This window comes from Colius striatus, chromosome 25, assembly GCF_028858725.1.
Source record: "Colius striatus isolate bColStr4 chromosome 25, bColStr4.1.hap1, whole genome shotgun sequence".
NCBI lineage: Eukaryota > Metazoa > Chordata > Aves > Coliiformes > Coliidae > Colius > Colius striatus.
In genome coordinates, this window is record NC_084783.1 from 4,556,668 (window position 1) to 4,570,900 (window position 14,233).

Sequence of the window (14,233 nt, forward strand, 5' to 3'; positions counted from 1 at the left end):
GAGGCAGGTGATGGACTGTACTCTTCTTCCTCACCCAAGCCAGGGACACCTTGGTAAGAATCATGCTTTTTGTCTAGGTGACAATCCCCAGGACAAGCATTGCTGCCATTTTGATCATATATTAGCACAACTGCAGTGTGTTTATCAACAGCAGTGTCCAATCTGTGATATCTGTCACCTTCCTAATTTCTCATAAATTCTAATGCTTGACTTTTGAAGCAGTTTTCAGTGAAAGTCCCCAGCAGCAGCTCCTGACAGACTAGTCAAGCTCAACCTTCACGTGACGCAAGCCATTGGCCACTGGCAGCCAACGTGCTGAGGCCAGAAGAGCGTGAATGTGCAGAGAAACCTTAAAGCTAGCTACTGAGTAAGTGCCTGGGAGTGACTGCTCTGCTAAGAACACCTGGGCCATATGTGGCAGGCCTTTCCAGACTGCTTTCCAGGTTTGTAGATGGAATGTGTTCCTCTCAAAGACATATTGTGTCCTGTATTGGTTTCTTTTTTACCTATGGAACCTCTTTCTGCGATGGTTCTTTCAAAGCATTTGCTTGGTGTTGTCTGCATAGTGGTACATTTCTAGCTTAAGCTCTGTGTGTCTATAAAGATTTCTGGCCTGCTCAGAAAATGCTGGGAACATTCTCCTTGCACTCGTTGCAGTGCAATTCACTTTCTTCCTGGTATTACTAAGGGTGTAACTAGATTCTTGCCTCCTTTTATTAAAAAAATAGGAGTACATTGACCTATAGTAACTGGATGTGTAAGGTGTGTGCAGCACACTGGATAAGAAGTCAATATATAACAAACTACCCATTAGGAGTTTGTTAAACCTTTGAGAAGGGCTGGGGAAGGGGAAAAATCCCAGTGATGTCACAGAATTCTTATGTTTGGAAAAGACCTTTTAAGATCATCAAGTTCAGGCAGTCACTTCACACTGCCAAGCCTATCACTAAACCATATCCCTCATATCCCTTTTGAATATCTCCAGGGATGGTGACTCCACCACCTCCATGGGCAGCCCATTCCAAAGCTTAATAACCCTCTTAGTGAAAATGTGCTTCCTCATGTCCAATATAAACCTCCCCTGGCGCAACTTAAATCCATTTCATGTGCTGTCGTTCATTACTGGAGAGAAGAGACCAACCTCCACCAGACTACAACTCCCCTCCAGGGAGTTGTAGAGAGTCATCATGTGTCTTCTCAGACTCCTTTTCTCTAGGTTAAACATCCTCAGCTGCTCCTCATAAGACCAATTCTCCAGATCCTTCACCAGCTTTGCTGCCTGTCTCCTTTCTTGTAGCTAAAATGTATAGTATATCATATTAAATCTCTTTTTTTCCACATCAACTTATCCACGAGCCACTAGGAGAGCAATGAGTTGTTTAAAGTGATTCATCTGTTGTTTCTGCTCCCTTACAGGTGTTAAATGACCTGCAACTAATAGTTCTCCATGTCCAGCCATTCATTCTGTCATTGCCAAGTGTTGCACGCAGCAGGGTCGTGTTCTGAGCCAGAAACGTGAGCTGCACCGACGACATTGGCCACTGGATGGGGAACTTTGCTAAGCAGTCATGTCATAGGTTAGCTGCAAATTTAGATTGTTTCTTTTTGGTAGATGAACATTTGAATAGAAAGACTCCTATGTAGTGGAACTGCTAGTCAAACTGTTTTTCCTGAGTTTAACTTGCTTATTGTGTGTCATTCTGAGGCTAAGGAAGTTAAGAGGCATCTTAAATATGAGAGTGTAGGGATGAAATGAAAATCAAGTTTATAGTGTCTTGATAATTCTGTCTCTGCACAGGCACAAGTCAGAATGTCTTCCAAGTCAGATTTGTTTATGGGAAACCTCATTGCTGGTCTAAAAATTATTAAAGAAGTACTTGTAAATTTTACTCAAGTGACTTTCTACCACTGAGATACTCTTGTATGTGTGTGTGTGTGTGTGTGTGTATATATATACACCTCCAAATGCTACTTAAATCACAGACAGCAACACAAATTTTCCTTGCAAAGTGAAGTGGAATGCTGTTCTGTTCCTGGAGAAGGGTGGTGAGAAAGGTTCTGCTTGCAGTGATCACAGGTACAGGCTAAATCCTTTGGGGCCATAGTTTGTCCCCAGTGCTGCAGGTGGCAGTCATTGTCTGCACTGCAAGCCTGAGGCAAAAGGCCAGTCCTGACAACTGAATGTGCAAAACAATAAAGCTCTTGGGGGTGTGCACTCATTGTTTCAGAAGAATTGTAGGCATTGATTTGAGGGTTATGCCATTCTTCTCTTTTAAGTTGGCCACTTGTAATCATTTTTTGTATAAACGCAAGAACAAGTGTTAGGTGAAGCAGCCTGGCCCTCCAGGAAAGGGTTTTAAACTATTTTGAACTGATCCCTTTCCATCTTGATCTTCTTGAATATTCTTTCTAAGTAATTCTGGTTTGGCTCTTTGCAGAACTGGTTTAGGATCCTCCACCTTGAAACAACCACAGAATTAGATGCTGCTGTATTTATCACTGTACCAACAACAACAAAGAACCACAGAATCACTGGAGCAGGAGCTAAACAGATGTGACACCAGTTATTTTGTATTTTCCTCTTGTTTTCTGAAAACATCACATGCTCTGAATCAGTTGGAATCCTAAACAACTTAAGGGCTCTTTTCAGAACCTAGAGTTATCAATGTTCTCCCTTCTGTAACTTGTATTAATGTCCATTCAGTTTTGTTCTCTCTGAACTTGGGCACTGTGTGTTACCTAAGCATTCATATTTTAGGCCAGAGTTCTTATTGAGTAATTGTTAACTTTCTTGTCTCCTAAGGTGGTGGGTTGAGGGGCTTTTTTTCCTCTTCCAAAAACTGAAAGCAATTGTGAAATGAGGCAGCTGAGTGCCTGGGTGGGAAGGGAGAAGCACTGAAATGCATTTACCTCCTGCAAAACTCTAATGGTCTGAAAAGCAGTTGGCAAAGATCATGTTAAGCTAAGTTTGCACTGCCTGCATTCTTTTCTTTCTTGGGGAGCTCTGACCACATGCTCTCCAGTTGCACTGGTGTTGCCTGACTGTTTGCCCACCACCAGCTCGAGAGGACTGAGATAAAGCCTTTTTTACTGTAATTCTTCTGCTCTCTGCCATAGGGTCAGCAGGAATCAACAGGAAGGAGCATCTCTCTTGCCTCTGGCACACTATAGCTGAAGCCTCACTTGTCTCTTCACCATTACTCCCAAATCTACAGTTCCTTGTTCACACTAGCTTCAAATGGAGCTGAATCCTTGCTCATCAGCAGCAAGTAAGCAGCTCATGGCCCCAGCAGATATTTCTGCATGTTAGGCTAATGAGAACTTCTGGGATTACTGCAGCCTTCCCTGCCTTGGAGCAGACATCCCTCTGTCAGAGATCTGGAAACTCATACTGAATGTGATAAACAAAACTACTGGCTGGACTGTGATTTTCAGGACATGAGAAGAGCTCCACAGCAACAGAAGATGGAACAGCTCTGAAAGGCACCACTGACCCACACTGATTAAGAGCATTTCCAGTGCTTACATTCCTGTTCAACTCTCAGGAATGATTTTCAGTTGTTTCTTCCAGTGCATTTGTGTGTGGTCTGTAAAGCAAGCACGGGGATGGAGGATAAGTTTTGCAGAATAGTCTCAAAATGATGAGTTTCTTTTAAAGTATTCCTGTGATAATGTGTATGCAAGAGCTCTCAAGTTTCCTGCTATTTCAAGATCTTAAATGTCCTATGGTAGGGGAGCAAATGTCAGCTGCCTCTCAAGATGGAACTTTTGTTTTTACAGATAATGTGTACTTGGAGATGACCTGTAGGATATCAAAACTTAATTCCTTGGTTTAATATCTATTCTATGTGGGGATGGGAAGTTAAACGTGATTGAACAATAGAGTTTTCAGGACTACTACCCGTGATTATATTCTCTGTGTGGCACTTTTCAGCTGTGAGGTTTTGGTGTGTATTTCTTCAGAACTTTTTAGACAGTATTTCAGGAAGTTAAATGGTATCGAGCAACTCTAGGAGTGCATCACTGATCCTCTGCTAAACCAGGATGAAGCTTATTAGTTGGAGTGTAAAGTGATGTCAGTACACTTCCACAACTTCAGTGTATCGTGGGCAGAGCATAGGCAGTGTCTGTACAGGCCAAAGTACCCAAAGATGTCGAGAGCCTTGAACTCTTTGTTTTGAGAAACTTGTCTTGACATAACTGAATAAGATCCAATTGCTCACCTTAATATGGTTTGTATGGTAAAAGGACACCTCTACCCCTTCCTACCTCTACCTCTCCTTTTCCTAGTTATAAAAGTGTCCAGTTGAATTTTCAATCACTCTCAGGTATGGAGACGTCACAACCTTTCTAGATCCCTTACTTCTGTATAAAACACCAGACTATGCACAAACCTCTGTTGCATCAGTCATATGTAGAGGCTGAAAAGAAAACTGGAAAGTAATTCCTTACTGACAGCTGTCTCATTAAGCACAGTGCTCTGTTCTAAGTGAGCATCTGACCAGATGAATGATTTCTTAGGACTTTTGAAGTCATTTTGTAAGGAATTAAAATGTTACATTACTGTGAAAGATCAGCCTCTCCCGTTCTGTAGGTGATTAATAAGTATTTTTGACACAACTAGGTAATAATTCCATCCTTGATATCATTATCATGTGATATGCTACTCAGAATACATTCTTAATTTCAGTGGGCTCTTTAATGATCCTTGTAATTTTGTTCTACAGGTGCTTGTATTCCCAGGAGGCAGGATCAGTCTTGTTTCTACCGCTTTGTCTCTGGACTGATGTCATTTCTGTTAAAGACATCGTCATTGCTGGTAAGCTTGCAGTAGGATGGCCAGGCTGGTGGGACACTTCTTTCAGTTATCAGTTTCTATATCAGATATCTATGACTAACAGAAAGGAGGCTGTCACAGAAACAGAAAGGGAGAACAAACCTAAGAGTTAAAGCAATGGGTGTAGGGTTTTGGTGGGTTTTTTTACCATGAATATAATGCTGTAAAAATTAACTAAGACCTTAATCTTGGCTGGTGGTACGTACTGACTGACATGAGTGTACTTCTATTGGGAAGGGGGACGAGTGATTCTGGCTTCCCTAAAGCTGAGGACTTGTCTGTTGTTTATTTTTCACCTTCTGCTGAAATCTAGTGTTTACAGAACTTGATGCAAACATGAATAACTGCTAGTCTTGTTTTTATTGCAGCATCTTTTCTTACATGCACCATTTACAAGTGTATTCTCACAGTCTTTAATTATTACCTCCTGTGCCTTTAGGTCTGGTTATTTGTGTGAGAAGTTAGTGATAACACTCATGCAGAGGCAGTTAACAAAGGCTCATTATTAATATCCTCATCCTACCACTTGATTCTTATGAGTACTCATATTGATTGGAATTTGCAGTTGAGGGGGACAAAAGTGAAAGGAGGCTGAGGGTAACAGCACTCAAGAATTGGTGTCATTTACAGCTTAGTGTTAACTGGGTTTTGTTTGCCAAATACCTGGCTGGTGGTTTTAACTTTGCAGGGTGGATGAGACACAGTGGGGGAATTCTTGTTTCTGCAGAATAAGGATGAGAATGTACAAGTGGTCAGGATGTCAGTTAGACCTTGTCAGAACCAATACAGAGGCATTCACACCTTTTTCAATGAACTGCAGTCCCTCCCTCACCTTTCTGCCACACCAGTAGAGCCACAGCAACCCCCTGCATGCTTTCCACCTGGACAAGTGCCTGACATTCCTGACATTTCCTGAGGACCAGAATCACCTTTTTTGTTGTTAATGAAATAAAAATGTGAAGTATGTGCTGTGCACACGGGTGGGTGAATGTGGCTCACAGATTTGACTGATGAATAGTTTTTATACATAAGCAGTTCTTACAGAACTTCCTTTAAACCCCTAACTATTACCAGATGTGGGTTGCAGGCGGCTGCTGGAATTCCAACACCTGTTGCATCACACTGAATAGGATTCATTTGGCAGGCACAGAAAATTCCATTTCAGTAACTAAATGGTTTGAAATGGTATCTCTGGTTCTAGCCTTATTTGCAGCATTGCACATACTTTCATAATTAGAATATGAGTTTGCAGTCTTTAGAGACTATCATTGCCTGGTATTTCTTGTACTCACTAAACATCAAATACAAACTCTTCAATTTGGAAGAAATTTCTCCTTTAAAAAAAGTTAACAATGAGTTAAAAGGCCATATGCCATGTCATGATAATTTCTAGCTGTGATTTCTTAGGTGTAGAAATACACTGGTCTGTGTTCAAAACTGTTACAGCATTGTGCTGAAGGTGCTGGAGCTTCATTTTAGAAGTGTGCTCTGCTGCAGTGATGAATTCGTTGCTGAATCGTGTCACTGCTCTATCCACAGAGCTTTATTCAGAGATACAACGTGGATGGCTACAGAATGGCTGTTTAGTGGCACCTTATGGGGTTTTTTGGTATGTACCCCTTAGATCTTGGGCAGGAGTCTATAAGGAGCTGTTTGTGGGTCTGCTCTATAGAGACATGCATTAGGTGTAGAGGTAACTGTTCTTTTGCAAGCATAGTGTTGTTTCATCCAGAACATACCTGATCTCTGCAGGACTACTATCAAAGGCCTTGTTTAGATTAGTGAGGTATTGCACACGAGTTGTAGGCTGCCACACCATGACAGCAGCAGAGGTGCTCCATTTTCATTTTACCTCCTTATTGTCTTCAATCAAAGGATTCCAACATGCTTTTAAGTATCACTCTGAGGGAGGAGGCTGACATCAGTATTGCTACTTTGCAGGCAGGAAAATACTGAGATATACGGGTTTTGTGGTTCTATATGAGAATATGACGAAGCTGAAAAAGAATCTGGACACACCACATTTTGCTTTCTCTTTGCTATTTTGATTTTAAAAACCCCCAACATTCCCACTTCAATGTGCTCTTCTAAGTTGCTTCTCAGAGCTTAGCTGGTTTGGTTGGGAAATGATCTTTCTGCTTCCAGAGTCTGAATGAGTTTGAATAAGCTGAAGGAGAATCCAGCAGTAAGGAAGAATCCACGCTCTTAAATGTAGATGAGTCAGGCTATTTCCATTTCTAGTTGAGTTTCAAAGGCCCAGATGCATTATAAACCAGAGTTATTTTATTAAGAATATTGTAAACAGAAGTGCAACCCAGGCTTAACAGAGCTGGCAAAAGCAAATGTTGGATCTCAGCTGTGCCATCGTTGCATTTAGTACAGAGAAAAAGAAAACTAATGTTCCAGTGAAACATTTGTGGAAAAATACAGCTCTCAAAAAGACAGAATGGTGGCCATTGTGCTTAATTCTACATAAAAACAGCCTAATGTCAACTGACCTGACATCATCCCAGAGAATAGCACCGCAGGGTTTGTGGAGAGCATTCCTGTCCAACTAATAAGCATAATCTAGCAAAATACATCCCAGAATCACAGAATGGTGATTTACTTTACACATGGAGAGAAAAGATGTGTTGGGAGGGCCTCTGGTTGACTTTGTGCTTTTCTTTCATGTGCCCTCGATTTGGGGCAGATGAAAGAGTCTCCTGGTCGGTGCTGTAGAGTTGTTTTGTAAAGATACATGAGCAGTGAAGTGAGCAAGAGAGGAGCAGTTTTGCTTAAATAGCACAACAGTGAGCAAAATTCATTCAGCTTACGTCATATTAAAGGCTGGAAACTGCTCCAAGTCATTCTGCAGCTCCTCCCACAGATGAGCTTTAGTGAGAAAAATCCCATTGAAAAGAAATCCAAATGGCCTTTCCCAAGGTGGTGAACAGTCTGTAAAAACTTCTTGTTCAGTAGTGAGAGCAGAAATCTGCTGTTATCATTCTATTGAATAAAACTCCTTTAGTTCTCCACCCTGGTCTTGACAATTAGGACAAGTCTGGAAACAAGATCTGTAGAGAAAAATTAGTCAAGGGTTGTTGCTGTGATGAGTGGTTTATGTAGGTGATTTCTTTACAACCTTCCAAACTTGTGTGGCTGTGGCTTTTAAGTGTTGTGTCCAATCCTAAGAGCTGGGATGAGCCTTGCAAAACACATCATCCTTTTGATTTGAGAATGTCACCTGGTATAAAGAATTTTCAGGTGAGGCAGACTTTTTAAAGCCATAGCCTAGTTTCTTTGGGGATTTTTTCCTTCATTTGATAAAACCTGTTCCCTTTTGTTATGCCTCAGCACAGTAATGATATGATGCTGCTGCTTTAAGGTAGACTGAAGTAGGGAAATGCAGTCACATCTAGCAGTGACAGCCATTAGTGAAGATAACCTGAACTTATCAAAAAGCTATGGAGTCAGTGATTTATCTAAAGAGAAGTCATACTAAAATCAGTATAAGTTTCAAACAAGATAAAACCTGAGGCACTGTTTTGTTGCTCTCCTGGCTGTGGACCAATCAGCCTCTGAAGTCCATTTGCTGAAGCAGTCAGGGAAACTTCCTCACTCCTCTGGGTGAGACTGACTTGCAGCAAATGTTTGCTGGTACTGATCCTGATAAAATGGCTGGTGACAAATAATTTTAAGAGAGTGAAAAGTAATTGACACATTTGGCAGCTTTAACAACTTGATTTGCTGTTTTTCCTGTTGGAAGCCAGAGGAAAGGGCCTTTGGTGAACAATCGAGCTGCCTTTTGGATACAAATCTGTGTTTTTGCTGAACGAAATGCTGCTCAGTGATTGGTAGAAGAAATGAAACTGAGATTCAAACACTGGAGCTGACAGAGAAAGAAAAGAATAGCATTCAATATTTTTTTCCAGTTTTCCTGGTAGTTTACATTAAGCCAGGTGTGGAGGATTGGAGGAAAGAATCCGTTCAAACTACCTACATTAAGGGTTTTCAGTTATTGCTGGGGCAAGGGCAGCTCTGCTGAAGCACACACCTGGGATCCTGGCTTGCCCATGTTGTCTCTGGCAAGGGATGGAGAAATCATTCCTTGATGTGGCATTTAATCCCTCTCCGTGAGACACGGCATTGATTCTGTCACCTTGCATCCTTGCTTTTGCTTTGGGTGTGCTTTTCCTCCATTTGTGTCAACTCGACTCACCTTCTTCAGCCTGATGCAGTCGAGAGCTCCCCCTCCTGTCTCAAACCCCGGTAACCACGGGTCAGGCCCGAGGGATGGAGATGGACAGAGAGGGCCTAGGAATAGAGGAGGATGGAGTCGCATCAGCCCTGGCACTGGATTTTCAGTTGGAAAGCAGCTCTTTGGTGGGGCTCAGTGGAGTGCAAAAGCTCGCTCGATGGGAGCAGCGCGCAGGGGCTGCTCTGGCCTGGTGCGGCTTGACGGCAGCTTTAAGGCACCTCAGCTCTCGCAGCTGCGGAGTCTGCGTGTGGCACCGTCGAGGAGGAAGGCAGAGCGCTCGGGCAGATGGTCTCCCGGTGCTGCTGAGCGCGGCAGTTGAGGAGCAGATGCCGGCCGGGCTCGGCTGTCGGGGCTGCGGCGAGGAGCGGCGGCTGCAGCCGGGAGCCCGCGGGGGCCGGGCGCGCAGCGCACCTGGGAGCGGGCAGCGCCAAGCCGAGCCCCGGCGCCGGGAGGCGGAGGTGCGGGGCCCGGCCCCCTCCCCCGGTGCACGCCGTCAGGAGCAGGCGGGGAGCCGCAGACAAAGAGCCGGGGCCGCAGCCGAGCGGGCACCGGGGCCAGGAGGGGGCGGCCCGGGGGCGGGGACGCGGCGGGGGCGGGGGCCGGAGGCACCGGGGAGCCGAGCCCGGGAGCGGGGCGGCGGGGGAGGCTCGGGCTGCGCTCGCCGCGAACAAAAGGCTCCTCCTGGCCTCGGAGAGTGCCGTGGCCTGGGGCCCCGCAGCACCATGCCCCGCCAAGAGCCCGGCTGCGTCTGGGGGGTCCTCCTGACCCTCTGCAGCCTGAGCGCAGCCCAGCCCCGGGAGAGGCAGTAAGTACCCAGAGAAGGTCGCGCAGCCTGCGGCGGGCTCCCTGGAAGGGGTGATGGGGGAAGGAGAGGAAGGGATGAGCCTCCCTCCTCTCTGCGAGGGGCTCCGGGAGTGGTTGCCCCAGCTACTTAACAAAGCCTGCGAAAAGTCACGTCGAGGAGCTGAGGTCGGGGAGGCGAGCGGCGGCTGCTCCTGAGCCCAGCAGCACGTTTGTGCTCGCCGGTGCAAAAGTGCACAGCACAGAGAAAGGAGAGGGGGGAAGAAAAGAAAGTCTCCGGAGAAATACCTGCCTCTAGCTGCTCCAGCAAGCGGCTGCAAAGCTTTCTTCTGCAAACAATTCTTTAAGGAATCCGGGGTGTTGCGCAGGGGCTGCTGTTGGGTTTGGGATGGTTGAAGGTAATGATGGTTGCTCCGTAAGAGCACGTGAAGGATTCTTGTGTGGAAAGTCACATTTCCCTGCGGGGAAAGCTTTCTGGATTTTAGGAATTGAGTCCTCAGCTCCTTCTGGAGTGTTTAGGTTAACGTTGATCAAGGTTTGCTGCTTTCTTTCCTTTATCTATGGCTTATTCTAGCCCATCAACACCATGAATAGCTGCATTAATGAAGAGCCACCCACAGCCTATTTTCATTTGCTTAGTAGTAAATATCTCTTTCTACCAAGTTTTGGTGTGATCTGGCAGAGCTGTTAGTGAAATGTGCTTCAAGGATCTGTCCAGTCACTGTCAAGTTAACTGTTAAATTGCCAAGTTAAATATTTAATGTCCAAACGCTCCTCATGAAGTGATTTCAGTATCTGTGCCGATGGGTTGATGCTTCAGAAAGAGCCACAGCAGTTTAGAACAATGTGAATACATGTGCTTCACATATGGCACTGCAGTGCTGTGCTTCTCTGACAGTTTTAATCTAATCATTTCATCCTGGATGCAGATGGTACTCCCTCTGCAGCTTCTTTCTTACCAAGAATTTACAGACAAAGTAGTAACTTTTAGTTGTTATTTGTTATTGTTCTGATGAATTTTCAAACCTGGCAACCACAAGGTTTTGAATCTGTAAATACCCAGTGCAATTAAACTCAAATGCCACAGAGATCTGAACTTCCTTTGGGGGTAATGAGATCTCCATGGCAATGAGGCCTGCTGAGTGAGAAACAGGGGGCTGGAATTTGATAAAAGGTGATTTAAGGGCTGTAAATCATCATCATCTTCATCCCAGAGTGACAATGAATCATGAACTAAACCAAACTGTCTCATGGAGCTGTAAAAAGGCATGGGCTGAGAAATAGGGCTTCAAGAGTCATATGAGGAATTGCCTCATGTAAAAAATCCTTTGGGGCTGAAGAAAAAGCAGAAAGGTGTGTCATGAAGAGAATATAAATGTGTTGCTTACAGCCCAGTGCATCAAAGAGCTCAGAGTCTGTAATCCTTCGAGTTGACAAGTCCATGGCATGGTGCCATTCAGGAATGGTATAGATTCCATTCAGCAGCACAAGGACTGTAGTGCAGATGGGAGGTCGTCTGGGGTGGCTTTAAAACTCTGTATGTGCCAGCTAAAATAAGTCCTTTTTGCCCACTTTTAAACTTGGAAGATAGAATTGTTTGAACAAAAACATGTTAGAATTTGAGCCCAGTCTTGTAGTTGTAGTTTCTGAGCTCCTTCTGTAGAAATTGGAAGTTTAGATGTGGTAGGTTGATGTGAGTCTGACATCCAGAAAGTGCTGAATATCATCACTGAGAGTCTCCTCTTCTTTGTGACAAGTTAACTCTGTAAGGGGAGTGATGAAAAGTAACTGAGATAAAAATGTTAGAAGTATCTGAGTCCTTTCCAAATGAGACATTATCTACAAAACTCTATTGGAGGCTCAGGTATCTCTTTATTCTTTCCCGAACTTCAGCTTTTTTATGGTTAGTTACAGGTTTAGTGTGTTTCTACAGAGTGTATAAATGAATGTATTTATAACGTGTGCAGTAAAGGTCACTATTACTGCCTTTAAATACTGAGGGTTGTTTATGTTATGCATAGAGTGACATACAAATAAGAATCACACTCTTGTTGCTGTTCTTGACTGTCTGCTTCCAATTTTGCTTCTCAGGGGCTATTTGATTGCAGCACCTTCTGTTTTCCGCTCTGGTGTTGAGGAAGCGATAAGTGTAACCATCTTTAACTCTGTCAAGGAGACAACAGTTCAGATTCAGTTAGTGGTGAAAGGAGAAACTGTGTCACGAAGCCATGGAACAGTTCTGGGTAAGTTCCTACAATTCTGAGCTTGAGAACTAGTTTCTAAGTTGAGATGCAGTGAGAGCACATCAGAGTCTCGTGGAGAGTTGCTTTAGATGATAATGGAACTGGAACCAAATGAATTAATTCCTTATCTAGTAAAACTTCTCAGGTGGTTGTGCTACTGTGATTTTGAGATGTGTGTGATCTCAAACATCCAAGACTAATAATTTTGGAACCTCAAGACATGCAGAGACCCCAGATAACTGCTATTGAAATGTTTTACGGTGAATATCCTTTCTTTTGAAATCTGAATGAGTGACCCTGGGCAGCTGGGGAAGGGATAAAAAAATGACACCACCATCATCATCATCATTTCCTACCTTTGTTTTAAGCTGAGTGTGGGAAATGCAACCTCTCCATCTTCAGGCCTGAGTATTGCTGAAAGATGTGGTAATGTTTGAGGAATTGGATAAGTTGGATAATATTTTGTGGGGTTGTGTTTTAAAGGCAGATTCTTCTCTGTCCTGTAAGGACTGAGAGTGTTTGATTATGTCCAACTTACTACTGAATGTGTTTACATTATGGAAAATGAAACCCAGTAGCACTGTTCTTCCACTGCTCACACTGGTGTAAGCTGTAGTGTAGACAGGGCTCAGGCAATCAGGCTTTTTAACCATCATGTTTTAAGCCTTTTCTGTGTAAAAACTGGGAGTTACATAAAAGCCATTTCCTTTCTTGGAACAGATTGTATCTGGTTTCATCCTCCCCTTGTCTTTGAAACTGGCTGACACTTGTTGAGTAATTCAAAGGGGGTGATGCTTCCACATGTGGACAACCTGTGCTAGAGAGAAATCTTAGATATGGCTGTATCCAGCCATCAAAATAAATTCTGTGACTGTTTGTTTTGAGAATTATCCTACTCCAAAAAGAGAACATGTCCTTTTTACAGCAAAATACTTCAATGAGTACAGGATGCTCTGTGCTGGAACCTCAGCCTTGATGGTACTCTAACCATAAAGCACTTTGTAGTTTACCTTGTACAAAAGCTGTGAATAAATGTGGACATAGTTTAATTTAGAGAACTGTGCTGGGCCCAACTTGCTCACCCTGGAGATAGTTTTGCACAATGCAAGAAAATTACTTCAGGTGAAATCATACTGAAGGGGTGTTGCAGTCAGCAGCTCCGTGATGTGGGAGTTTCATTCAACTACAAATGTCTAAAAGGGTAGTACCTGAGCTTGGCAAGAATAACACACTCTCTCTCTCTCTTTTTAGATAAAGGAACAATTAAGCTGAAGGTGAGTATCAATTATTTTAAGATGGTTTTGGTGAAAACATGAGGGACTTGCTTTCAACCACAGCAGGTATTGCTCCCTGAGCAACTGCAGCACAAATGCCACATTCTGGTGTACACACCAAAGAGGAAGCAACCTTCACAAGAGTAAGAATGGAGACAGAAAAGAACAAAGCTTAATCCATCACAGCTCATCTGTCAGGTCCTTACACCATTAAAGAAAATGTGTACAAGAGGTTTATGACAAGGTATTATTTTGGGGGGGGGGGAGAATAAAGTTATTAAATAGTTAAATTATTAAAGAACACACGCACTATTCATGCACAAGTGATATTATTTCAGTCTGCTTAGCATATCCCAAGGAGTGGACAGCTGCCCCAGGATCTATCCTCTTCTCACTTTCCTTCTATTTCCATGCCATCCTTTCTTCCCTGTTAAAGTAGCACAAGCATTCATACATTCATACAGCCACAAAGCAAACTGAACTGGGAAAAATGTCCAAATGAAAGTTCCTTGTTTCCCCAGGTTAGTTTACACCCAGATCATTTCCCTGGCTGAATTCACCACTTGGCTACACAAACATTTATTCATCCTCCCACGTAAATCCTCCTACAAAGCTACAAAAGCAGCTTGAGGTAGAAACAGAATTTGATCAGTTCTTAAATCAGCTGTGACAGCTTAGAGAAGCCATAACTATGACAGAAGGAGCAGTCCATAGATGCAAGTAGGAAGACAGTTCTGACACTGAGATCCACACTTTGGTTTGTTTCATAGAATGGTAGGGGTTGGAAGGCACCTTTAGAGATCATCTAGTCATCACCTAGTTTCCCCCAGCTGACCAC

General features: G+C 43.5%; 1 long non-coding RNA gene across 1 annotated transcript; it reads left to right on the forward strand.

The window, feature by feature from the left end:
* The first annotated feature begins 10,866 nt into the window (after positions 1-10,866).
* LOC133627802 (uncharacterized) lies at positions 10,867-13,626 on the forward strand. Its single transcript, XR_009820404.1, has 2 exons — positions 10,867-12,121; positions 13,373-13,626. It is a non-coding gene; the product is annotated as an uncharacterized LOC133627802 (long non-coding RNA).
* Positions 13,627-14,233: the final 607 nt, after the last annotated feature.